Genomic DNA, 25,005 nt, shown 5'->3' on the forward strand with positions numbered 1-25,005 from the left:
ACATTTAAGGAGCACATTAGATTGGTAACTCTCATGAAAATGGTGGGTTTTGAACTCGTCCCAGTGAAGTTTTGGGAAACCTTTGTAGTAAATGGCACATTTTTAATCAAGCTAAGTTGGAAACTTTAGGCAAAGCTTATTAGGAAGGAAAGATCACGGTACAGGTGAAATTAGAAGCTCTCCTCTGAGGAAGGGTTGGGAAATATGACATATTGTGCATCTGCTAGCTCATTATTCTATTAATATTGGTAAAAACTTTGTAGGATTTGGAGATCCCTTATACAGTCTGCTTGGGGATTTCTTGAAATGATTTTTGTAGCAATTCTACAGTATGTGGTCCAAGAACATTCATGCAGAGACCCCTGGTTGTAGTCTAGCCAGTCACGGCTCGCATCGTTAATGAGGAAGGAGGCGAGCGGGGGGTGGGGCGGAAGCGCACGGGAGTCGGTGAAAAAATAAAAAGGTACCCGCTCCTCGCCATGACACACCTCTCCTCCGTCTCCTCAGGCTGCAGGCAGGAACAGGCTCCCTGCGGCCAGTGTCAGGATTGGCTGGGAGCGCCGTGTTGCTGGGCTGGAGAGAGCCTACAGCGTATGTGTGTTTGGCCGGCCCGAGACGGCCGGCTAAACACACATGCGCTCTGAGGGGAGTGCACAGTGCACTCCCCTTGGTGCTCGTCACCCCCGTTGCACCGCCCTATCCTCCACGAAGGGAAAATAAACCTTGTTTATTATCCCTTTGTGGTGAAAGGTTTGCAGCTTCTGCTGCTGGTGGGGAGTGGGGGGGGGGGGTGCTTCTCCGCCCTAATGGAGAAGCCGCCCCTGAGTCTAGCAGTGATTTAAATGGACAGGTACTATCAGATATTCAGTACCTGCACTTTGATAGATTAGATGACATAGTACAGACTCTTCTCAGCACTGCTCTAATGTTTTTGATAAAAGAATACTGTCACTTTTCAGCACCAAACAGGTATTCTGGTACAAGAAGTGCCTGCACCTCTACATTTCCATTTCAAGCACTGGAGTTAATCCATAATTAGAACCTGTGCTAACAGGATGGATGGGGGTTTGTACCAGGAATTTTGTAAGGGTGACCTGCACTTTATGCAAGATTATACTTGGACTAAACAAGCACAAAGACAACAGGTTTCATCTATGCAACCTTTATTGGCTTTGTCAATGTTCTTCAGGTATGTTGCACAGCAACACGGGCTGCTGTGCAACGTGGATTAAAAAAGTGCTATAACAGCATTGACTGAATCATAGCGCTTTTTTTTCTTTAAGCCATGTTGCACAGCAGCTTGTGCTGCTGTGCAATATGTTTATCAAAGGGTGGGGCCAAGCAACACGAGGGAGGTGCGGAAAGGAGGTAGCGAGCAGCAACACAACAGGCAGTGGGAAGAAGCCATGGGTGAGAGAAGCAACATGAGGAAGGTGCGGGGAGGGAGCGGGCAGCCACAACAGAGTGTAAGGAGGGCGGGGAAAAGCAATACGAGGGAGATGTGGGGGAGGAGGGAGCACCAACAACAGACAGTAGGAAGAGGGTGGAGGAAGCAGCACAAGGGAGGTGCAGCAAGAAGGAGGCAGCAGCACAACAGACAGCGGAAGGGGTGAGGTTGGGGCAAATGCACAGATTGTGGGAGAAGAAAGGAATTGCAGACATATGCACTCATAAAGTACATGACAAAAAATGAAAAAGTAGTAGATGCATAAGCATGCAGCCAGTGGAAGAACACTAGTTGCAGACAGGAAACTGTACCTGGTCCATGCTCCATGGCAGGGACAAACACTGAAGCTTCATGAGGAAGCAGAAGGCAAGCAGGAGGTGCTGACCAGTAAGAAGCAAAAGTGACATCAAAGGCAAACATTGGTGAGTAATGGTAAAGTAATCTGTGGGCTCTAAACCTATTTTAAGATTTTTCTATTTATAAAAGATTTTACCGACAGAGCATGCGCTGCCCCACGCAAAACCTAAAAATATGCCAGTTTTTAGCCTTACCTTGTCATCAGCGGCAGGTGCTCAGGTGAGCATGCACCATGTGTATTACCAACCAGCAAATGAGAGAAAGGGCATCCTCATTTTTTGTTTAAATGTTTATAGAATTTTTACTTCAGTTATACATTGAAGCACAGGGTACACAATTATACATGCAATGGATGAATTTAAATTTGCATATCAACGTAAGTAATGGCATTCAAAACACAATCATACCTGGGGTGAGGCATGTGGTATCAGCAGATGTGTGCGATCCTACATGGCAGTGTTTCCAGTGAATTAGATAAAGACATGTGACTAACATTACTAGGTTATTGCAGTCCAGAGTGTGATAGCATTTTTTTCAAGCAACAGGGAGACTTTTCTGATTCTCTTGGGTTGTAGAATCATAAAATGGGAGTAGAGAAAGGAAGAAACAAGGAAGAGAGTCAATGACTGCAAACTATACCAGTCCCACAGCAGCAACACACGATGTTGCAAAATTCCCCTAGCGCAAGGAAGCATGATCCATCAGGGCAATTCAAAGTAACAGATTTTTAAGAGGTGTGCGGCGTCCCTGGCATATGCGTATCAGAGACAGTGTTGTCACTGTGAGCTGTGCCACCATGTTGCAGGGATGTGTGGCGACCATCTAAAATAGTGTCCCATTTAGCTGAGATGGGGTACTTACGGAGTCCCAGATTGTCGTGTTGGTGTAGTGCCACGCTCTCAGCCCAAGCCCATGTAGAGACGGAGTGAGACCAGACCTCTAACGTCAGGGGCTCATGGGACTTCCACCAGTGGGTAATGATGCATTTAGCCACTAGGAGTCCCAAATCCAAAAAACCTATGGTGGCGCTATGTTTTTTTTCCCTGAGATAAAGACCCATTAGGCAGGTTTCACAGGTATGCAGGGCAATCCACCCCATTCATGTGGATAGATGGTGGGTAACCCCACACAGTAATGTTGTAAAGTGGGACGTGTCCATAACATGTGGAGAAAGTTGGCATCAACCTGATGAGAATGAGGGCAAGCAGCATCTGTTCTGTTGAAATATTAGTTAATGTTAGCTAGGGTCAAATTTGCTCTATGTACAATATAATATTGTATAAGTCGAAACAAGGAGTTTTGGGGAACATGTGTTGGACCTGCTAACAGCGCAGCCCATTCTTTGTCCGTGCAAGGATGTGATAGATCTGTCTCCCAATGTCGGCACAGTGGTGCAAATGATGTTGCCGCGTGGAGGCTCAAGTCAGATAGCCAAAGTATTAGGTGGTGACACCTGAGATGGGGCATCCTCATAATACAGTGGTTGAATTTGTGCTTTGGTGGAGGGAGTCTGTACTATTTAACTACATAGTCCCTGCGAACCATGATGCAGCACCTCCTGTGGTTGAAGTGAGGTAATGTCTTACGCCTTTTACTGGTTAAAGTTGTCCAACCACCTGATTTAAAGGAAGCATAAGAGATTCTGCTCCAAGTAGGGGGCAGGGTTTCTAAAGGAACAAGAAGGCAATAACATATTTATTTAAATGCTCTTTCCTTGCTTCCCTTTTCTTCCCATTAATGGGAAAAACTGGGTCAGACCACTTGTAAGTATTTTCACTTGACCTCTGACAGCAATCCTGAATCCATAAACTATGGCTTTTCAATCTACACTTCTAGATTTGCCTAAAACCTTTGGAGGGAAGAACAGAGAAATGTTCAAAGCAGCAGTTGGAAGACCAAGAATCATAACAGGAACCTGGCAGCCGACCCGGAAGAGATGTTTGAGCCAACCAGAAACCTGATTCCGGGTAAACGCCCTGCAGGCACATGTTGATAACCACAGGCATTGGGAAACATTGCGCTCAAACGACCACACAAGAGCAAGCAGGGAAGAAAGCAAGAGTGTCCACAGGGCCACAGTCATGCCGGGTTTCATTTTGGAAGATGCCTAAAAATTTGCAGATTAGCCTTTCAGGAAGGGTGTAATGATTATTTCTTAAGGTTCCAAGAAGGCAAGTGACAACAGATCCAGAATAATATCAGTGTTCAATGTTTGAGAGTGCCTAGAGATTGTACGGTGTTAGGAGCTATATAGATGTGGTTTGAAACAGTGGTAGTAGATGCAGAAGGCATGGTGCAACACTAATTGGCACCATAATGAGAAATTAGTCCAGAACAAGGCAAAAAGTCAGATACCACCAAGAAACGGTAACTGCTGCATTGAAGCATCAGCAAGCGTTTGCGATACACCTCAGACATAATAAGAGCGAGTGAGCACCTGAGACTCTTTGTGACCACAGGAACGACCCTTCTCCTTCCAAACCCATCACAGTTACATAGAGAATAAGTGCGCACTTCAAACTTGCACACCAACATGTGAAAAATGGTCACAGACACACAAATAAGTCATAATCGGCCACTAGGCTGTCTGTACAGTACTGTTTACAGTGTCACAAAAGTACATCCCCTGTGTGGCTTTAGAGGAACGTCACACCCATGGGATGTACGATGTGTAGCCAGCACTGAACCCAAACTAACTGCATGACAACAAACCAGTATGTTAAATATGTGCTGAGCTGTCCTTGTATGTTCATCATTGAGACACGCTATGGACCTCAATGAGTCCTCGTAGGTGCCACAAGTGAAGATGTATTGGATGTGACAGTTGTAGGTGAGCACGATTGACCTACACATGCCAACCATCATGGGCGGCTCCTCTGCTATGGCAGGGGAGCGTCCCCCTCCCCCCGCCAGCAGCAGCAACAGCAAAACTTTTACAGTAAAAACATAATAAACAATGTTGATTGTGTTTTTACTGCAAAAGGGACAGGGCCACGGGCGTGACAGGGACAAAGGGGAAGTGCACAGCACTCCCCCTAAGTGTGCATGTATGTTTAACCGGCCTTCTCGGGCCGGCCCAACACACATTTGCACTAGGCTCTGTCCAACCTGGCAACGCAGTGCCGGATTGGAGAGAGCAGGCAGAGGCTCCCACTCTGCCTCAGAGCGCCCAGCCAGGGCGCTCCGTGCAATGCTAATGCTGCTTTCATGCTGCCCGCAGCATGAAAGCAGCGTTAGCATTGGATGCAAGGCAGCCTGGGAGCCTGAGCCTGTTCCTGCAGCTGAGGAGCGGTGCAGTGGTGGCGGGGTGAAACAGGTACGTTTTTTTTAATTATTACTTGTGTTTTTTTTTGGTCACTCGCCCCAGCCCTTCTCCCTCACGCGAGCCACAACTGCCTAGCATCAGAGCCACATAATGGGATCCCTACAAGGAGCAACAACAACCTTTTAAGAAGCACACCATAGAACATAAACCCATACCATCATTGAATCATCAGTCAATCAGTCAGGATTTCTAAAGCACAACAAATCACCTGTCAGGGTCTCAAGGCGTGAGCAAGCACTGACAAAGCCACTATGTCTGGTCTTGGGAAGCTGGTGCAAGGGTTGCGTTGATTTTTTTTAAGCATGTGCCAGAAAAACGAATGAGAAGAACAATAACCCACACTATCAGTAAACAAACATTGGCAAAGCCAATATGGCCGGTCTTGGGAAGCTGGTGTAAGGGTTGAGTTGATTTATTTTAAGCAATTACCACAAAAACAAATGAAAAATAACAAGCAGTCACCTAAATCCGGCAGTAATATGTTTACAGTATCTAATGTAAAATTATACAATATTCACTAATGTGATCCTGTTATTAGTTACTTTTTCTTAATAACAAACACTATAGTTGGTGTATGTATTTTCTTATAATTTGTGAAGGGGACGTGAATATATTGCTATTTGACCAACCACTGAAGTTGCACCCATCTTCAATGTTAAAATGTCATTTAAACACTTCAAAACAATGAATATGATAAACAAAAAACTCCTGATGGATAGGCAAAATAAGCAGCTGCTATTTAAACTTAACACAAGTAAATTAATAAAATAAATGACATTAGGTTTATCATTGAAGAGAAAACAATTACTTTTATGTAGATGTGATCAATATGTATAAGCTTTGTGCTGTCAATCAAAGTGAAAGAAGCCAATGGGCAAAGTGGGCTGACCCATAGCTTCATGCTATGTGCTATGGGAGGCGGAAGCAAAATGTAAATGACAATAAACTGACCAATGGATGAAGCCTGCTGACCAAAATCCTTCTCTGTATGTATATTACGTATACATTTGCTTGGAAATAAATAGCCTGGAGAGACAGCAAAATCTGTCAAAGGCCAGACCTAAACATGTGTGCGCCCTTGTATTCAAATAAAGCCCCAGAAGGAATATACACCTGTCTTTCCAAACGGTATCTCCCGATCATTACTAACTGGTGAGGGAATTGGATTACATATAGTCCTACTCCTTGAACTCCTGGTTGTACGTAAAGGGAATTCCTGCTTGGAAATCATAAACCTTTAGTAGTGGATAAAAGAAGAAAGCTCGTGGGAACTACTATAGGTCACACTGATGATGCATTTATTTGGGTCCTGGGCTTCTCGTCATCGGTATACTGCTGTGTCTCTGCGTGCGTGTCGGGGAAGAAGGACAAGGGGCGAGGATGTCTCTTGGGTGTTTGGAGAGGGATGGGTGCAGGATCTAGTTAAATTCCTGATACGATGGGCAACCCATGCAGTACACAGCCCGAGGCATACTTGTAAGTGTACGCAGGGTGCTGGCCAACGTGGAAGCCGAAGGCCAGTCCTACAGCTAGTATGTGCTGCACACCTAAAGGCTGCGCACAGCAGGTGTTGGGTGCAGACCTCTGGGTCACACCCCTGCAGACTTTTCATAATACACTTTGCATAACTTTTTACAGCAGACAGATGTGGAAATGTAAATCTTAGAAGCTCATTAATATTTAGTATATACAAATGATGAATGAGAGAGCACCAATGTAAGAGGGCTTTTTAATAATATTCTTTCAGAAAACTAATTTGCACCACTGTTTTTGAGACCCTCTTTTACAGATGTGCATTGTGTTAGCAGACATTGTATTTGGTCATTTAGTAGAAAAAGAAAATTTTAGGAGTTTTTAAGTGGAGGGTAACATCAAATTCAAATATGTATGTCCCTTTTGCCTATTGCTGATGGGGATGTCCATGGGGCACAAAGGAAGCCATTAACTCACCCTTCATAGTACCAGATATGATAAATTGATGGATAAGGTATATCCTGCCAAGAAATCCTGGTGGCCCCCTACTGGTGGCCAGCAATGGTTCTGAGGCAGCCATCAAATTGTCTTCACATATAATTTCCTCCCCCTCTTTTTGTCGGGTAGCAACAAGACTACAAAAATTGCATTTTTTCCAAATGTACGCCTTCCTTTTGCAACCAGTAAAAGTACAATTCAAAGCAAGGTGGATTATTTTGTCTTATATTTATTGGATCTGTGATCAGACATGAGGTATTGATCCCGTCCAGGCGGTGCTTGAGGCTGGCGCATGTTAATATCAGAAAAGAGTACATTTTGCAAAATAGACAACCGCTGCCCTGAAGGTATTCTCAGGTCCAGGAAGTGAATCATGCCGGATAATAATGTGTGGGTCAATAAACAGTTGTCAGATGATAAGTTACTTTGCGGGAGATCTTTAAGAAGTGATTGGCTGGGCCCTAACCTCACAGCACAGGAATGGCAGGGTGAAAAATGTAACTTCCAGCAAATGGACTCTGGAGGTGTGAATCTTAATCACCTGTGTCTGGAAGGATTTCTGCCTTCTGGAGAAAGATTATGCTGAAAGGCTGTTTATCAAAAGGTACTTTGTCAAAAGAGGAATCTTTCTGAACAGTTTAATGATGCATGTGAGTATAGTTTGCACATAAAAATTGGTGGGAAATGTGTGATGAAAATCATTTTTCACTACTGATGTTGTTTTTGAAACTTAAAATAAAGTACAATTATAATTAATTTTCTGTAAGAAATAACATTCAGCTGTTTTAAAGAACAGAATTAGAGAAATCAGGAATAAAAAAAAGACAGAGACGATGCTTTTGTGGTGAATTTTTAACAGCAGTAGAGTTTGAGAGACAAGTTAAGAAACAGGAATGTGTTGTGTAGATTTGGCTCTTGTAAGCTGAATGACCTAAATGTAACTTTCAAGTGAAGGTGAAGGAACTTTATAAAGAAACAAAAGCAAAACTGGAGCTTGGTGGGGGTTGGTATGGAGTGACCTACAAAGGAGAATAAGAGGAAAGACCTTGAAGACATTACAGGGAAAGAAGAACCAAAAGTTTTAAAAGTTTGAGTCAGCAATGTTAAAATAATTATTCCCTGTAGTCTCCTTTTTAGGTCTCGCTTGCCAGCACAGGTGTGACTAGACCTTATACAATCAATGACTTATGCAGAGATGGTTTGTGGCTCTACTCAAATATTGTTTACACTGAGCACAGATTTTGAGTGGGCAGTAAAGTGTGCTTCCGCTGAAAAATCTCCAGAGCCATATGTCTGATATGTTACATTTATTTTGAAAAGTTAAAAACGAAGACACAAGTCTGAGCAATTACTGTGAAAACTATTTGTTGACCCCCAATAGCCCTTTAAAGATGGATTCCCATTAAACTGTGTTAAATGCTATAGATATATACTTTGTTAGGTGTAATCTCACAAACCACTAGCAGTAGCAAAGGGTGTTGGTTACTACCTAGGACAAACACTTACACTTGAAGGTTTGCAATGTGATAATCCTTGTTAGACTTTTTTCACAGGAGTCATCTATTGGTTAGCCAACTGTAATTTTATATATATTTGTAATTTTCTGAACATTACTCATGGTTGCCTGGTTATGTGCAATTCCGGAGGCCTCAGTTCGTTATAGCGACCAACCAAGATGAAGGCTAACGGCTTTATTGGTTCACTGGAAAGGTTATGTCAGATGCCACAAGTCTGATCTGTTTATTATGAAAGGTTACAACAAAGGTAGTAGACCTGACTTACCTACTATGAAATGCTTTTGTTAAAGTCAACAGGCCCTTAAAGATAGCTCATTATTTCATTGGGATGAGGGCAGCAGCCCGGTATTTTGTTAACTGGAATATCACAGATTAACTCAGTAAGCAGAGATTTCAGTACTGGTTACCCACTTGGATAAATCCTTTGGGGTACAATGTTAATAGTGTGGTAATCATTCCTAAGTGGAGTAGTGTCTGTCAGACCCTTGTAATAGGGCAGAGGTGTTTCTGAGTAACATGTGCCAGGTTCTTGTAAAAAACATTAAATAATCCTACACATGTACATAAGTGGTCTTCGGGCCTGCCCTTTACTACCTACTGAAGTATCATTCTTGTTCTGCTTCTCCCCGTGACGGCATACTGCACGGGCAATCAGTTAGCCAACTTCTGTTATTGACTCTATTGCTCTGTGAGTAACAGACTTGGGCCTGATGCCCACCCACCTAAAAATGTGCATGTTTCATAATCTGAGCTGGTGGTCAATCCTTAACATTTCCATGTTTCCATATTTTTCTTTTATAGATCACCTTTAATTTCTTTTGTTTCACTTTTATTTTCAGCACCCTGCAGCTTCCCAGATGGTGTGCATGGACCTCATTTCATCTGCAATGTGCTGACCCCTCTGTGGTCACAGTTCTAAGGTGGGCAGACATTTTGCAATGGTATTGTCAATAGTGTCTCAATGTTTGACCTCCCCAAAATAGTTACCATGTTCAGAAGCATCATGTTGACCACCTTGGCTAAGTACAACTGTGACGCACTATACCCTTAAGATTCAAAGATGCATGGCTACCCAGTGCGACGTTTTCTAAGTAGCTACGTTAGAATGGTATTGTGCACAACCTATCATTGTTTTTAATCTTCGCAGGTGGCCAACACATTAATTGTAAATGTGACAACACATTGGAACCTTAAAACAATGATACACTATGTACAATGGCATTGCAAGATGGCTGCCAACTACAGTATTTCATTTTATTTTTGTATTTTAAGCATATGCCCTCCAAGTTTAGATGGTGGCATGTTTTCTTTTCTCTAATTTTATTCTTTTAATCTATTTCCACCTGCTTTTGGGACTTTATGTGACAGTTTTACCGCAGATGCTTTTGTGGGTAAATACAAGAATAAGTCAGTGGGTGGATGAATGGACGTACGCGTGCAAAAATGAGTAAGAGTGCATGTGTAATTACTTATTGAGTGCCTCAACTCATCAGTGACTGAAAAACCACTTTCAGGTATAGGCTAGGCTTACTGGCATTGCTAATGGTTCTTTAGAGATTAACTCTGAGCCAGAAGGGGAAGGCAGCGGATGGGAAAAGGGGTGCTGAAGTGTAGCGTTGAAGGGTACGTGGCTTTCTCTGTCATCTTCCTATCTCTGCATCTTTGTAATTCCTCATTCCTGCTCATCTGAAGAGCATCTCCTCAAAACTTCTGCAACCGGAAGCAGATTCAAGCTAAGTTTACTGACAGAACAAAGGGGGAAATGGAGAATAACCAGTATTTTCATTTTATTATTGCATTATGATCATTTTAAGATCATATTTACTTAAAGCTGGTGGTGAAACTGAGCTCCAGTCCTGAGTGAGTGACAGTACTGCTCTATTAAGAATTGTTGCAGCACTATGAATTTGATCAATAACTGCTTTCTGCTTTCGTTAGCAATAAAGATCTATAAATGAGGATCGAAATCAATCCTTGCCCCAAAAGATTGGAAACACCCCATTTGTTTAATAAAATTGGGTGTTGTGACAGCAGTTCTCAGAATAATAAAACCCACTGATCCTTGAGTTCTCATAACATTTCAAGTCATGAGAAGGCATTTTAACATTTAAGTCGGATATACAGCCTGGCAGCTCCCTTTCTCGGTCAGACGTTCCGATCAACACCACTGTCTAATAGTGCAGTGCATGACCCATCTAGTAATGACTGGTTGTGGTGATGTATTTAATTGAAAACGAAGGCTGAGATTAAGGGGCGTTCATAAAAATGTGACTCTTTCAGAAAAGCTGTTGGGTGAATTACGTTCTCAACGTGTATTTATTTGTCTACTGACAGTCAGAGTCTAATCCACTTACTACAGTCACCTTCCCTGTTCATTCTTTTCCCACATTGTGTCATCCCTGAAACCATGTGTTCATTTACTTAAAGCTGAAAGGGAAGAGATACGCATGTGTGCAGCAGACAGTGAAACTGAAGTCTAGACAGCCAACCAGGACTGAGCCTCTCTGACTACACTGACTTTCCTTAACCTGTGTGCCACTCAATCTTAATATATGGCTGTGCCAACTCTTAGTGGAGCTACGTACACATTCTAGGCAGTAGAACAATGTGCTACTAGAGTTACCCAATTCAAGGCAACTGCCCATGGGATGGATATACCGGAAATTGCACACAAGTTTAACCAAGGAGGCATGAGTGCATTGCCTATGGAGGGGTCAGAAATTATAACTTTGTTAACGGTGCCAGAAATCCTTTCTATAGACCTTGCATTGGATGGATGATTCCATTATGAAAAAACTCCCAAAATATTATTTTAAAGCACGAGAGGCCCGCTTTAATGTACCTCCAATATTTAGATAATTGTACCGTTTGCTCTCATGTATCTTGGTTTGTAGCAGGGGTGTTTTATTTCACACATTGAAATATGTTGCTCTATTTTTAAGTGACCTTCATAAGCTCTGTATTTTATTCGCTTTTATAATTTACAGTGATTAATCGAATAAAGAGAATTTTGACTTTGACAATTATTTTAAAATCAACTATTTGAACATTCCAAAATAGGAATTGTCTGGATGCTTCTCACATCCTTATAAAGATTAGTCATCTTTTTTAAGGGATGTCAGCTCCTGCCAAGACTTTGATATTTGATGGATGAAGACAACCATTTCATGCAAAACAAATTTCTAAGAAATCGAAGGAAACATTTTGTGTGACCAAGCATCAGCAAGGCCTGGTGCAGTGGTCTGGGGATTCAGTTAGCTTTGAGTAATTTCACTCTGCATGTCTGTAATGTGTGTATTATGATCCATAGGAAGCCGCCAATGCCAACATTACAGCTCCAAAATGTAACATTTCAAAGAGTGTCGTGTTCATTTCGATATCCATCATGGTCATTTGAGTGTGTGATATTAATTTCAACTCGAATCATATTCATTACGATGAGTGTAATAGTCTTTTCAACATGTATTATATTCATTCTGTTATTGTTAACATGTCTCATATTATTTTTTGTGAGGTTTGTACTAGTTTCAGCATGTGTCTTATTCACAACAACATTTGTCACAGATTTGTTGACAGGTTTAATTAATTTCAATAAGTATCATACTATTTACTGCTGTCATATTTATGAAAGTATTTCCTATATCCTTTCCAGTGAGGAATGTATTCATTCAACAGTGAGTGATATAGATTTCGGTACGTGCCATATGTATGTATACGGCATTCACTGCCTTGTGTGAGTTATTCACTTTATGCGCTGAGTAGCATATTAGTTCTCTCAAACACTGTATTTGTTTTGATATATGTATTATTCATTACACCTTGGCTCATAACTGTTTTGATACATGTAATTTTCATTCTGTTGTGTGCTGTATCAAATTTGCTGTGTATTATGCATTTCAGGAGATGCCATATTTGAAAAGCTGTAACTTTGACAATAATGACTTACCATATTGATTTACAGACACAGAGCTGTGAGTCTCATCTTTCGAAATAGAGGGAAATGGCAGTGTGCCAAACTACTTGCTTTAAAATGGATACCCTTTAAGTGACTCGCCTCAAAATAACCAATTCCTTTGAATTAGAACAATACAGGAAAAGGCTTTCTTTTTGCAAAAGGGCAATTAATCAATTACTTCACATACAGAAATAAGTAATAAAGTGGATGGAGATGATTCTTGGGTAAAGATAAAAAGCAATGCACAGGTTGAAATGATGTTACTAAAAAGTAACAAGATGCTTATATTTCAACCTTTATTTGATTGAATTTAAAAGTATAAAACAGGTAAATGTTACCAATTTAGTTTTTTAAACAAATCTTAAACTAACGACATTGTTGCTTAAATAAACGTAAAAAGAAAACGTTTGAAACAATGCAGAAAAAAAGTTACGGCAATTATTTGTAAAAAAAAAAAAATTATGTACCAAAACAAAAAGTTAAGAAGAATTTGGGCTATCGAGACAGACTAGGAGCTTTGTTAGTAATGAGTAAAAGAATTACTACTTCACTAGCAATTTGCTGTTAAGCTCGAAGTTATAATGACAATGCATTTTTCAATATTCAAAATTCATAATTAATCTGAATAGCATAATTAATAATCTATTTTAAAACAAAGACTAAATTGTGCTTAAAATATATGTGAGGTATATTGTTTTAAAGAGAGTCATTCTGAAGAGAATTATTCTCAGAGTCAAGCAAGGGGCTTCTGAACTTCAATATGCAAACATGGCTATCAAACTAAGGAAGAAAAGATTTGAAAGAATAAATTCCAGAACAAATTTTCATGTAAATAAGCCGAGGCCCCATGTGAAAACTCTACCAGTGTGCCACTGTCCTAAAGAGATTGTTTAGCCCTCAACTCACACACTAAACAAGTGGTGTTGAAAATGCACATGGCAGGCTGGATCCATGGCAGACTTTGGCTAAGAAACAAATTACTATTTTGAATCATTTTATGCATACTATCTCATGTGGATAGCTGCAAAACCTGGCATGGATCCAGCCTTTCTGAACTGGATGCAGCTGCACACGATTAACGACCAGACATTCAGGCTTTTTACCATTGTTGAATATTTCTAGAAGAGCACAGCCAACTTTGATGCACAGATGGCTCAATTCCAATGCAGCACCTCATACCGCGCTTCTGCCGTTTCTAAGCACTTTAAATAACAGGTGTTAATTTTACCTGATTTAATGGCACACAATGTACAGATCTTTGAGAAAATTGAAGGATGAGTCAGTCTTGGCAAGCTTCGCACTTGTGGTCTGACAATCACAGCTTTTCTTTTGTTGCAGATGTTCTTCCTACACTCAAGAGAATGCTGCGTCTGACGCTCTTGTTTATGACCCTGCTTTATTTGGCCAGGACAGAGAATGCTAAAAACCATAATGAAAAAGCTTCATAAATCCAGAGGTCATAATCTTCTGCTATAGGGAGCAGGAGAGGTTTGCATGAAGGTTCTGTTCCCTCAATGTTTGTCTTCAATGCCTATTTGAAAAGGTTGGCAGAGGGGTAAGATCAACACATTTAGGGGGTCATTCCGAGCCACGAATGACGGAAGCACCGCCAACAGGCTGGCGGTGCTTCCTAGCCCATTCTGACCGTGGCGGTAAAGCAGCGGTCAGAAAACCGGGGCCGGTGGTTTCCCGAGGGTTTACCCCCGGCTGGGCGAATCCGCCAGGGCAGAGCTGCAAGCAACGCTGCCTTGGGGATTCTGACCCCCTTCCCGCCAGCCTGTTTCTGGCGGTTTTCACCGCCAGGAAGAGGCTGGAGGGGACCGGTTGTCCTGGGGCCCCTGGGGGCCCCTGCACTGCCCATGCCAGCAGTGCAGGGGTCCCCTAACAGGGCCCAGGGTGGCTTTTCACTGTCTGCTTAGCAACTGCACCCGTCGCACCGCCGCAACACCGCCGGCTCCATTCGGAGCCGGCTCCTGTGTTGCGGCCCTCATTCCCGCTGGGCCGGCGGGCGCTAACTTGCTTAGCGCCCGCCGGCCCAGCGGGAATGTCAGAATGCGGGAAGCGGTATTGGCCAAATGGCGCTTCCCGCCTGGCGGGCGGCAACCGCCACCCGCCAGAGTTAGAATGAGGGCCTAAATTCTAAGCACATTCTGATCATGTGGAAATCTACTTTGGATCTGGAAACAATGGACTAAACTATGGAACGATCACAATTTCAATTATGGATGTGAGAGAGTCGCTTTTTCCCACATAGGCCCAAACCAACAAACTTGTGTTGGGAGGTGGAACCAAAACAATGCAACACATGTTGAGTGAAAGAGGTCCAGGAAGTTCTTTGCACCACAAACCAGTGATGACATTAAGGCCCATATTTATACTTTTTTAGCGCTGCATTTATGTCATTTATGTCATAAAAACAGCGCAAACGTACAAAATAAAATGATATTTTGTAAGTTTGCGCTGATTTTGCATCAAAAAACGACGCAAATGCGGCGCTAAAAAAGTATAAATATGGGCCTAAGCCCCTCAAACTGGTGATGCACATGAAAGCACTCAGATTTTTCCAAACCGGTCACAGAGTACAAATCACTGGAGCACTGGAGCACTGGTGCTGACCCAAGTGCTATTTTTTGCCAGTGGTTGTGGATAGTGGGGCCCGCAAAAATATGCGTCAACGTGAAATGTGGTTTGCCCATATCTTGATTATGCACTTCACCTAAGCAGGTTTCTCAGTATACCAAGAGAAGACTTGTTAATATCTCTCTCTCTCTCTTCCTGACAAGCATTTTCTGTGCAAACCAGTCTCATGCTGATGTCTTGTGAATTTTTTATGAGAGTTGAGTGTTCGCTTAAAAACTTTATGTGTAATGGTTTAATTACAATTATGAAACATTTTATGAATATCAAGTAACATGAAATTTGGGAATTTTACCAGCGTAATTAAATCTGGTCCAGGCCCACTCATGTTTTATTATCAGAGTTTGATACAGAGCAAGGGATAGTAAAACAGAAGAGGGAGAAGGAAGAAGGAAATTAATTATAGGAAAACAGTCATGAAGGGAGAAAACAGGGATAAAAAATAACCTTTAAGAGTGAGTTAAAGGGACAGGAAATGAAGGGTGATAGAAAAAAAAGGCAAGACGGAGAAATCAAGACTGACACTTGTCAGCTCTATGGTGGCTGCTAAGAAAACCTTTGGGATTTTTTTTTTTTTTTTTAGTCAAGCACTTGCTGTCGGACAACGACTACGTCAAAATTGGCATGACACTCCCTCCCCAAGGAAATGTAAAAATTCTAAAGGTATTAAAAAAAATCAAACCCTTCCATACATCTAAACAAAATGGTACAATATAAAGTGAAGATTTATGATATACAGTTCAAAGCTTGTTTATTATGGCCAAAACGCAAGAGGTGTGGAGTAGTCCATCAACAAAAACACCACCACTACAAAAACCTAGTTCTCTGGTAAGAGAAGGACCTGAGCAATACAACTTTTTAATAACCACAACTCCACCATGCCTTGTTATCTGTAGTGACATTCCAATGGAAACATTCTTCCTTCAATCAATCAATCAATCACGTAATTTATAAAGCGCGCTACTCACCCGTCAGGGTCTCAAATCACTGGGGGGAAGCTACTGGTCGAATAGCCATGTCTTGAGGTGTTTTCTGAAGGCCAGGAGGTCTTGGGTCTGGCGTAGTTGGAGCAGTAGGTAATTCCAGGTTTTGGCGGCGAGGTGAGAGAAGGATCTTCCTCCGGCGGTGGTGCGGCGAATGCGGTGGACGGAGGAGAGGGCGAGGCTGGCGGAGCGGAGCTGGCGGACGGGGGTGTGGAAGGTGAGTCTGTCGTTGAGGTAGGCTGGACCTGTGTTGTGGAGGGCTTTGTGTGCATGGGTGAGTAGTTTGAAGGTAATCCTCTTCGATATGGGTAGCCAGTGTAGGTTTCTGAGGTGGGCAGAGATGTGGTTGCGGTGTGCGACGTTGAGGATGAGTTGGGTGGAGGCGTTTTGGATACGTTGCATTTTCTTTTGTAGTTTGGCCGTGGTTCCAGCATAGAGTGCGTTGCCGAAGTCAAGTCAGCTGCTGACTAGGGCGTGGGTCCTTATCACAAGGGACTGTCTCAACAGTGAGTTCCAGCTGTAGGTCATTGCAGACTTTACCAGTGAGATGGGAGGTATCCCGCACAGTCTAATCAGAAGACATCTAATGGACTGGGCCGCGCTAAAAACATGGAAAACATTGAGGGCCCGATGAGTTTATTTGAGGTTGCAAAAGGCACGATTCACAGAACCGGGCTGTTTGAGACCTCAAAAAGCTTTTTCCTATCTACAAAAGGCAAGTTGCGATTCGGTAACTGATAACCGAATTGCAATTTGCATTTGCTACCAAATACCGATTCGGGATTTGGAAGGGTCATGCCTTCCAAATATTGAATCAATATGGTATGTATTCCACTCGCAAAACATTAATCTTTTATGGGCTACAAATTTGCAGTGGTAACCTATTCAAAAATGGAAAGGTGTCCTCCTGGGACCCCATCCCCTTTGAAAATGTTAAGCTAAAAAATCTTCAAGATTGGCCCCTTGCCCACGTTTAATTTTTTTGAAACACATCCTGTTTTTCTTTATGGTAAATGGTCTGCATTTTTTAAAAAATATTGCTTTATTAAATCACAGCCATGGTGATCTGCTGACCCCAGCAGGCCGCCATCCCTGTGATGGCTACGATCCCTAGTGGGTCACTAATTGTGAGCTACCTCATTGATATACATATGGGAGGTTGACTTGCAAACCACAAGGAATCGCTATATTAAAACAGGTTCATAAATTAGGAATAGTGATTTCATAACTGCAATTAGAGTTAATTGCTATTAGGAAATTTCTATTCCTAATTTAATAAACTTCTGGCCATGAATGTCTATAGAAATAAATACATGCATACCTAGGAGCTCTGTTGATGCAGGCGCTCTTGTTCCTTTAAACTTTCTGTGGTGTGCACAGCTGGATATACCTATTAAATCTGCTCTCTGCTCTATTGCGTTCTGTACAACCAGCAAATCTGACTCCTCTCTCCAGATGTGGCTTCACCTCTCCCCAGATGCATTCGTCACTGCAACAATGACCTGACAACGCACCAAGAGCCACTTCATGTAATGAGTAGAATCCATTCGCTGCTGTGTATCCCTCCGCCTCCCTGATTCTCTGCGAAAAAAGATGTCCTGTGCTTCTGGCCTGCGGTTCCTCCCAGAGACGCAGTAAATTACAGCTGCCTTCTCCTGATAGCCAATCAGGATTAACCTACTGGCATGGCTTCCGTCTCCCAGCTGACGGGCCCGTGGACCTGCAGCACTGTCCCCTCACAGCAGGACAGCGCGTGAACCCTCTGCAAGGTCAGAGGCCTCCTGACAGGTGGACGCACGACCAAATCTCAGCGGGGAGACAGGCGCAGGGTGAGGGGGTCACCTTGAAAAGGCATTTAAAGGAGGGCATTCTGTCCATCAGGATTTCTGATCCTTACAGAGAGCAGTGAGGTCAAAAACATAAAAAAAGAATTCCGGATTTCTATCATTTCTCTGTAAATTGGGCAGAAAAATCAGGACAAGATCTGCCAGTTTTTTTGATTTACCATAAGCATGCACTGCCTGACTTTAGTTCTTATAATAATAAAATTAAAGTGAACTGAAACAGACCTTCATTAGGGCACCAGCCTGGAGGGTTTTTACAAAGACGGTGCCATAGCCCACTTTTGGGATCTTTTGTTTTAATTTATTGATTTGTAAAGTGCTAACTTGTGACCCCCAGGTGTTGGTAAATAGACACAATACCTCAGCACTGTTCAAACCATATGGGTAATGCATGTGTGGCCAACTGATCCATACAGAGTCACAATTTTCATGAAAACATTTTGAAAGTCTTTCTGTGCATGTAGTCCAAATGTGGATGCCACACACAGGACTACTTTTAAAAGATATGAAAATACTCTTTCTGCTACATGAGCTCTGTCTGCCTCCCTACTCACCCTTCTTAGTTCTAAATTTGCACAATGTGTGCAGAGTCTTTTTGCTTGCTAAACCTATGTATAAAATAATACATTAATTTAAAAACCTTTCTTCTGAAAAGCAAAGCATAACACAATTTGAAGGCAGGTGTAACACTTTTAATTAAACTTCTGATTCAGGAGTTGGTTTGGTGAGGTCTTGCTCCTAAATCATAGGTTCATAGGGGATGTAAATATTATCCCAACCTGTCGCTACACAGCTACATAGTTCAGAATTTTTCTGTTGGAATTGTCCTATATTTCCCCTCAAAACTATGAAAAACATGAAAAGCCGCAAAATTCTAGCCACGTACGGCTTTCGTGCGAAAACTGTGACTTTGACAAACATTTTGTGCATGAGCGTAATTTGATGTGCTACATGTGTAACATAGGCCAGGGCACACAAGGAAAAAACTAAGCGAGATACCCACTTGCGCGCATGCACTCAAAATGGCCCCAGTGTTACCTGATCCATACTCTGACAGGAAACGATGCTCCGACGTGGGTGAAAAGCAGTGCTTCATTTGAGCCAGTAGTTTACGGTGCACCTCACCAGCACGTATTTTTGAGGGCAAGCACCTATTTTTGTGCCTCAAACATTTACTGCAAGCAAAAGACACATATGGGAAAGACAGAGGAAGAGGAAAACGAAAGGGAGAAAGCAGAAAGCTGCAAGAGAGAGCTGAAGGGGCAGGGAGTGGCTGTAAATGGATTGAAGAGGCCCGAGATGTCCTCAGGATTACGCTGCCTCATTATTCCGAGCTCGGACATCTAATTGCAGCAGCCGCGTGTTTCAGAGGATAGCTCTGGGCACTGCACATTTTTATTTACAAATTAGTCACTGGTGAAAGGCAATAGACAAACCACTTAAATGATTTAAATAATAATGATCTATAAAAATTTTTATCATATAATGAAAGATTTGCACACCCCTGTTTTAGAAGAAGTGGCATAAAAATTGATATGTGCCAATGAGGATGTACGTTTGCAAAGACAGTATGTCAGTCACCTTCCCATGGTGTGCAACACAGTTTATTAAACTATTGCACTCTGGATTATTGAGTACAAGAATATTGCGGCATATTAATATCGAAGACAAAATACTGAGGAACAAAATATAAGAAGGCAAGGTCGTATAGGGAAGTATAGATTTACTCTTTTTAACTCCACACCTACATACCTTGAATCTATTCACATTCCACGCTTTATTAAACATGGCAGTGATGCCCGAATTGGTGCTGGGAGTCTCTAGACAACCATAAATTCTGAGTGACATAAAGAAATCTCACCCAGTAGGGAAGCATTGTATGAAACTGGCACTGGCAGAGTGACATGCTCAATTGTGTGGAAAAAAGAGGAGCTGTCAAGAAAAATGACAGAAGGCAGAGACAATGCCCACATCAAGAGGCTAGCCATGTGAAACGTTTTTTTTCTGCTTTTAATTTCTAATCCATTTATGAGTAAGATGGGGCAGGTGGTCTTTGAGTATAAGCATGCGAACTTGCAATGAACTCCACAGAGATATAAAGATATAAATGAAAGCGAAAAAAACAAGTGGGAATTTGCATAGGGGCATATTTAAGAGCCCCTTGTGCCTCCGAAGCACTGCCATAGTGTCATTTTTATTACGCTAAGGCGGTGCAAAAGTGTCTTTTTCCCGTGCCATATTTACAAAGTGACGCAATGCCTGCATTGCGCCACTTTGTAAATCCTTACGCCACATCATGGCTGCGCCAGGCATAATATATGCAAGGGGGGGGGATTCCGGCTCTAGGAGCCCTGCAAAAATGATGAAGTGAAATTTAACAGATTTTACTGCGGCATTTTTTACGTCATTTTTAAAGCATCCTCAGCGCAGACGTTAAAATGACGCACCAATAGAAACCTGTGGGCCTCCTTGAACTTTGCTACACTAGCGTCATCTTTGATGGTAGTTTAGTGAAGTGCCACAACAGCGACAAAAATGTTATTGTGCTAACTACCACCATGGTGCCGGTAAGAGGGGGGCACAAAAAGTTGCGTATCAGCTCTGATGCACCATTTTTTCTTAAATATGGGCCATAGTCTTTAAAATAACCATGTGTTTGTAGGTTCCAATTGGGAGTCAAAATCTTGTAAAGTTTTTAAAACAATTCCTACAAGACATTGAATTTACATCCTAATTCATTTACCTCATCTTTCCAAAACGTGAAACCACAAACAGAAAATACCAATATTGCAAGGTGCGGTATTTACTGGGTGAGGTAGTACCCCTCAATCCAAGGCCTGCACCTCACGGTGGGGAACAGCACAGTTATACTGCATGTGGTGCCCCACTGCAGGCTGAAAAACCTGAAATGCAGTGTTTCCTCCCCCAAACATTGTATTTTGTGTGGGCAAAAATGTTGCATTTTTGGAAGAATTGAAACTTCAGGTCGCCAGTAGGCTCCAGTTTGCACCAGAATCAAGATAACCATGGAGTCAATATGAGGCTACTGATTTTAAAATACCTCTTAACATGGGGTGGCCTGCCCACAGCTTAAAATGCCAGAAAATATTTGTTTATTTAAAATGATATACTTTACTCAAGACAGCCTGCAAACTCAAAAATCACCAGCGTCGTTCTACAAGTGGCAGATCAAACCACTGCCTCTGGGATCAGTATAATGCGTCAATCTGAAGCACAAAGTTTAAGGAAATTCTATATTTTATATAGCTCTTACCGTTTTTGTAAATACTGTTTCAAAGTGTTCACCATTACCATAGATAATAGGGCAGAGAGGCACAGAAATTAAGAATAATTAGGAAATGTGTCCAATATCAACCAATCTATCCTCGGCTTTTACAACCATAAAAGATACAACACAAAATGATACAAAGTTTAAAAAAACATACATACATACCATGTGTTATAAATAAAACAACAAACCGTAAATAAAAGCTACAGGCATAAAATCTCAAAGCATAAAAGAGCTAGAATACCAAACAGTTAAATAGGATATAGTTCCTCAGGCCTAATGAATGTTTAAAAACGCAGACATAACTGAGCAAGTTAAGACTGCAACTACTGTAAAGATGACATGGCTGGTGTCCAGGATCACAGTATGGTCAAGAGGATATGCCGGGATTAGAACACCAGTATCCTGGTGTCACAAAACACAACTGAGCAAGTAGAAAACAGCTCTCTCACAATAATGTATAGGTCATGGTACCCCAGCTGTACATTATAAGGATATTGCAAGTTCCCATACCATAGAGAACCACTTTTGTAAAGGCCTCGGAAGCAGCTCTTTTTTGTTTTTCCATATGTTAGAGCTGGGTGGTAAATTAAGATTTGGGTTGTTTTGGGAACATTTTCCAATTACTGTAGGGAATGCTGAATCTGGAGGGGATTCTTTCCTCCATAGGGATACCGAGGTGGAGAAAATTCCACCAGGATAGTTCTCCTCTGGAATGAGTAAGTGCTCCTAACCATGGATGACTCCACCCTGCCAATGGACTGTAAATGCAGCACTTGTGTCTCATGGGAGGTGGTGAACATCCAGCTGGGCTCCAGTAATCAGTTCACTCCCATGATCGCATGATGAAGTACATTTGCAATGCCTCCCACGCTTCTCTGACATAGTTGGGCGTTTGCTTTCTTTCAAACTCTTTTTACAATCTTTTGACTGCAGAGAGAACCGCTTGCATCTGTCTTAAAGTACCACCAGGGGGCGTATTATGGGAAGAGCGCACTGTCCCTGTTTGCGCCACGGTGCACCTATAAACATGTGTGGGGTGCAAACAGTGACTGTACAGCCTAATACAATTATTGCGCAACCCTCAGGGCAGCCGTGACCTCGCACTGCCCCCAGGCAGCGGAGTGAGGTACAGAGGGGCTGTTTCAAGCACACCTGCAATTTAAAGAAGGGAGAGAGAAATCCCCCTGCAGGCGAGTGCAGTGCGTGACTACCTGCACGTGGAGGTCTGGGGTCCGTGGAGCCCCGTTTTCTCACGCCAGAGGGGTGCTTTCAAGAGGCGCTCTGACAGTATGCCGCCTTTTGTGGGCCTACTAAGGGCCTGTTTGCGTCTTTACCCGCTCAGGAATACGGCGCAGGTGCAGAGGTAAAAAGATCCCCCCCTTTTACATTGGCCTTGCCTCCGTGCAAATAAGGGAACACCCTCTAATGATAGTGGCGGCGCCATGTGTGGGATGCGCTTGAGCAAACCGTGGTGAATTGTGTCTCCGCGAGCCTGTGGCTATCCTCGAGCCAAGACAGAAACGTCCATTTATGACTACGGACTGACAGTAAAGCCTGTTGGGGCTTCCGACAGTCCCTAAAGCATCTCAGCACGAGTCCTTAAAATCTAGTCCTAATCTGGTCCTAAACAACTAAAGAAACAAGCATTGCAAAGCCAAAGCACACCATCCCAGAGGCAAGCAATAAAAATGTTGTCTTTCTTCACAGTGTTTACTAGCATGGTGGGTATGATGTAGACTCGATAGTAAATGTGAGTAATATTACTAACAGTAGGTCAATGCGCATCAAAATAGTACTAACAAATGCTAGCCAAATTGTTTTATTACAGAAATCGATGTAAATAAACTGCAAAACCATATGCATCATAAAATGCATAGAAAATATTAACATATATACTTTAGCATGAACAAAAGTACAAGGAAATAGAGTGTATTAAAAACACAAGCGCCGGATTCCTTAAACCAAGATGTTTACCTTAGTAAAGTTTCAAATGAATTCTTCCCATAACGTAAGAGACAACTTTTTTGCCTTACTACATGGTAACGTGTGCACGCTTCTGCAAACCACAAGTCCTCAAGACAACAAAATACGATACAAAGAGAAGCCATATTCTTTCAAGTGTTGAAATATATTCCTGGAATTACTTTTTGTTAACATATGAGGGGAGGTCTGAGATGTTTTACATTCCAGGATTTAACATGGGGGAGTGAGGATGGAAAAAAGGCACCAGTCTGTCTCCAACTAGACATATAGATGGCACAAAAAAGGCTTTGGCAAAGCCTATAGGTCTCACTTTTTTGTTATTAAAGATGGTATTTAGCAATAGCATCCTCTTGGACTGCAATGGTATGTGAGCTAGTAGTAGCCCCCTTTGCTGGACAGAATGCATTAGGAGAGTTAAACTGAACCCTCAACGAAGAGTGTTATGAAAAGGAGTCAGAAGATGAAAGTGAATTGTAATTAGTAGACGTAAAAATCCTACACCCAATACATTGCATAGTAGATACTTTTGACAAAGGGCAAGTATTTTTGATGCAGCTTTAAGAAAGGCCGTGTACATGCATACCTTTAGTTCATGAACAAAAAAAAGCTGAAATTCCAACATGTTATAATGAGAACAATGTCATACAAATCAGGACAAGGGACATTAGCCAATAACATTATGATTTTGTGACAGGCTGTGGCATCAAGGTACACACTAATTCCTAAACAAAACAAAAAATATGTTTCTTTCTCAACAGAGTAAATGCACAAAAGACAAGACACTAAGGGGGTCATTCTGACCCCGGCCGGCGGCGGTATCCGCCGGCCTGGCTGGGCCCGCCAGAATACCGCTGCGCGGTCAAAAGACCGCCGCGGGTATTCTGGGTTTCCCGCTGGGCTGGCGGGCGACCGCCAGAAGGCCGCCCGCCAGCCCAGCGGGAAACACCCTTCCATGAGGATGCCGGCTCCGAATGGAGCTGGCGGAGTGGAAGGGGTGCGACGGGTGCAGTTGCACCGTCGCGATTTTCAGTGTCTGCATGGCAGACACTGAAAATCTTTGTGGGGCCCTGTTACGGGGGCCCCTGCAGTGCCCATGCCATTGGCATGGGCACTGCAGGGGCCCCCAGGGGCCCCACGACACCCCATACCGCCATTCTCTTCCTGGCGGCCAAAACCGCCAGGAACAGGATGGCGGTCGGAATCCCCATGGCGGCGCAGCAAGCTGCGCCACCATGGAGGATTCCCCAGGGCAGCGGGAAACCGGCGGTACACCGCCAGTTTTCCGTTTCTGACCGCGGCTGTACCGCCGCGGTCAGAATGCCCATGGGAGCACCGCCAGCCTGTTGGCGGTGCTCCCGCGGTCGTTGGCCCTGGCGGATTTTACCGCCAGGGTCAGAATGACCCCCTAAGGGCCTTATTTCGACTTAGCCTATGGAACTTGTAATACGGCGCACAGGATATGCATCATGTTTGTGAAAGAGTAACCCATCCGCCAATCCCTAAATCAGGCCCTGATTCTCAATTACAAGCTCTGTGTCTCATCTGAAGTCTAGGAGAAGTACTACTTGCAGCCCCATCATCAAAACTGAATCCGCCCACAAATCGGGCAAAGAAACCATCCTTGAAATGCCCTGACAGCGAAAGACAGCCCGTCCAAGCAATGACAAACACATGGCTGTAGGGGGAACCCTAAA

The 25,005-nt window shown here is 42.8% G+C and overlaps 1 protein-coding gene across 2 annotated transcripts in view; it reads right to left on the minus strand.

Moving 5' to 3' along the window:
* RBMS3 (RNA binding motif single stranded interacting protein 3) overlaps positions 1–25,005 on the minus strand; it is a 1,236,319-nt gene that overhangs the window by 622,466 nt on the left and 588,848 nt on the right. The gene's annotated exons all lie outside the window — the stretch shown is intronic.

Source organism: Pleurodeles waltl, chromosome 10 (assembly GCF_031143425.1).
Source record: "Pleurodeles waltl isolate 20211129_DDA chromosome 10, aPleWal1.hap1.20221129, whole genome shotgun sequence".
NCBI classification, from domain to species: domain Eukaryota; kingdom Metazoa; phylum Chordata; class Amphibia; order Caudata; family Salamandridae; genus Pleurodeles; species Pleurodeles waltl.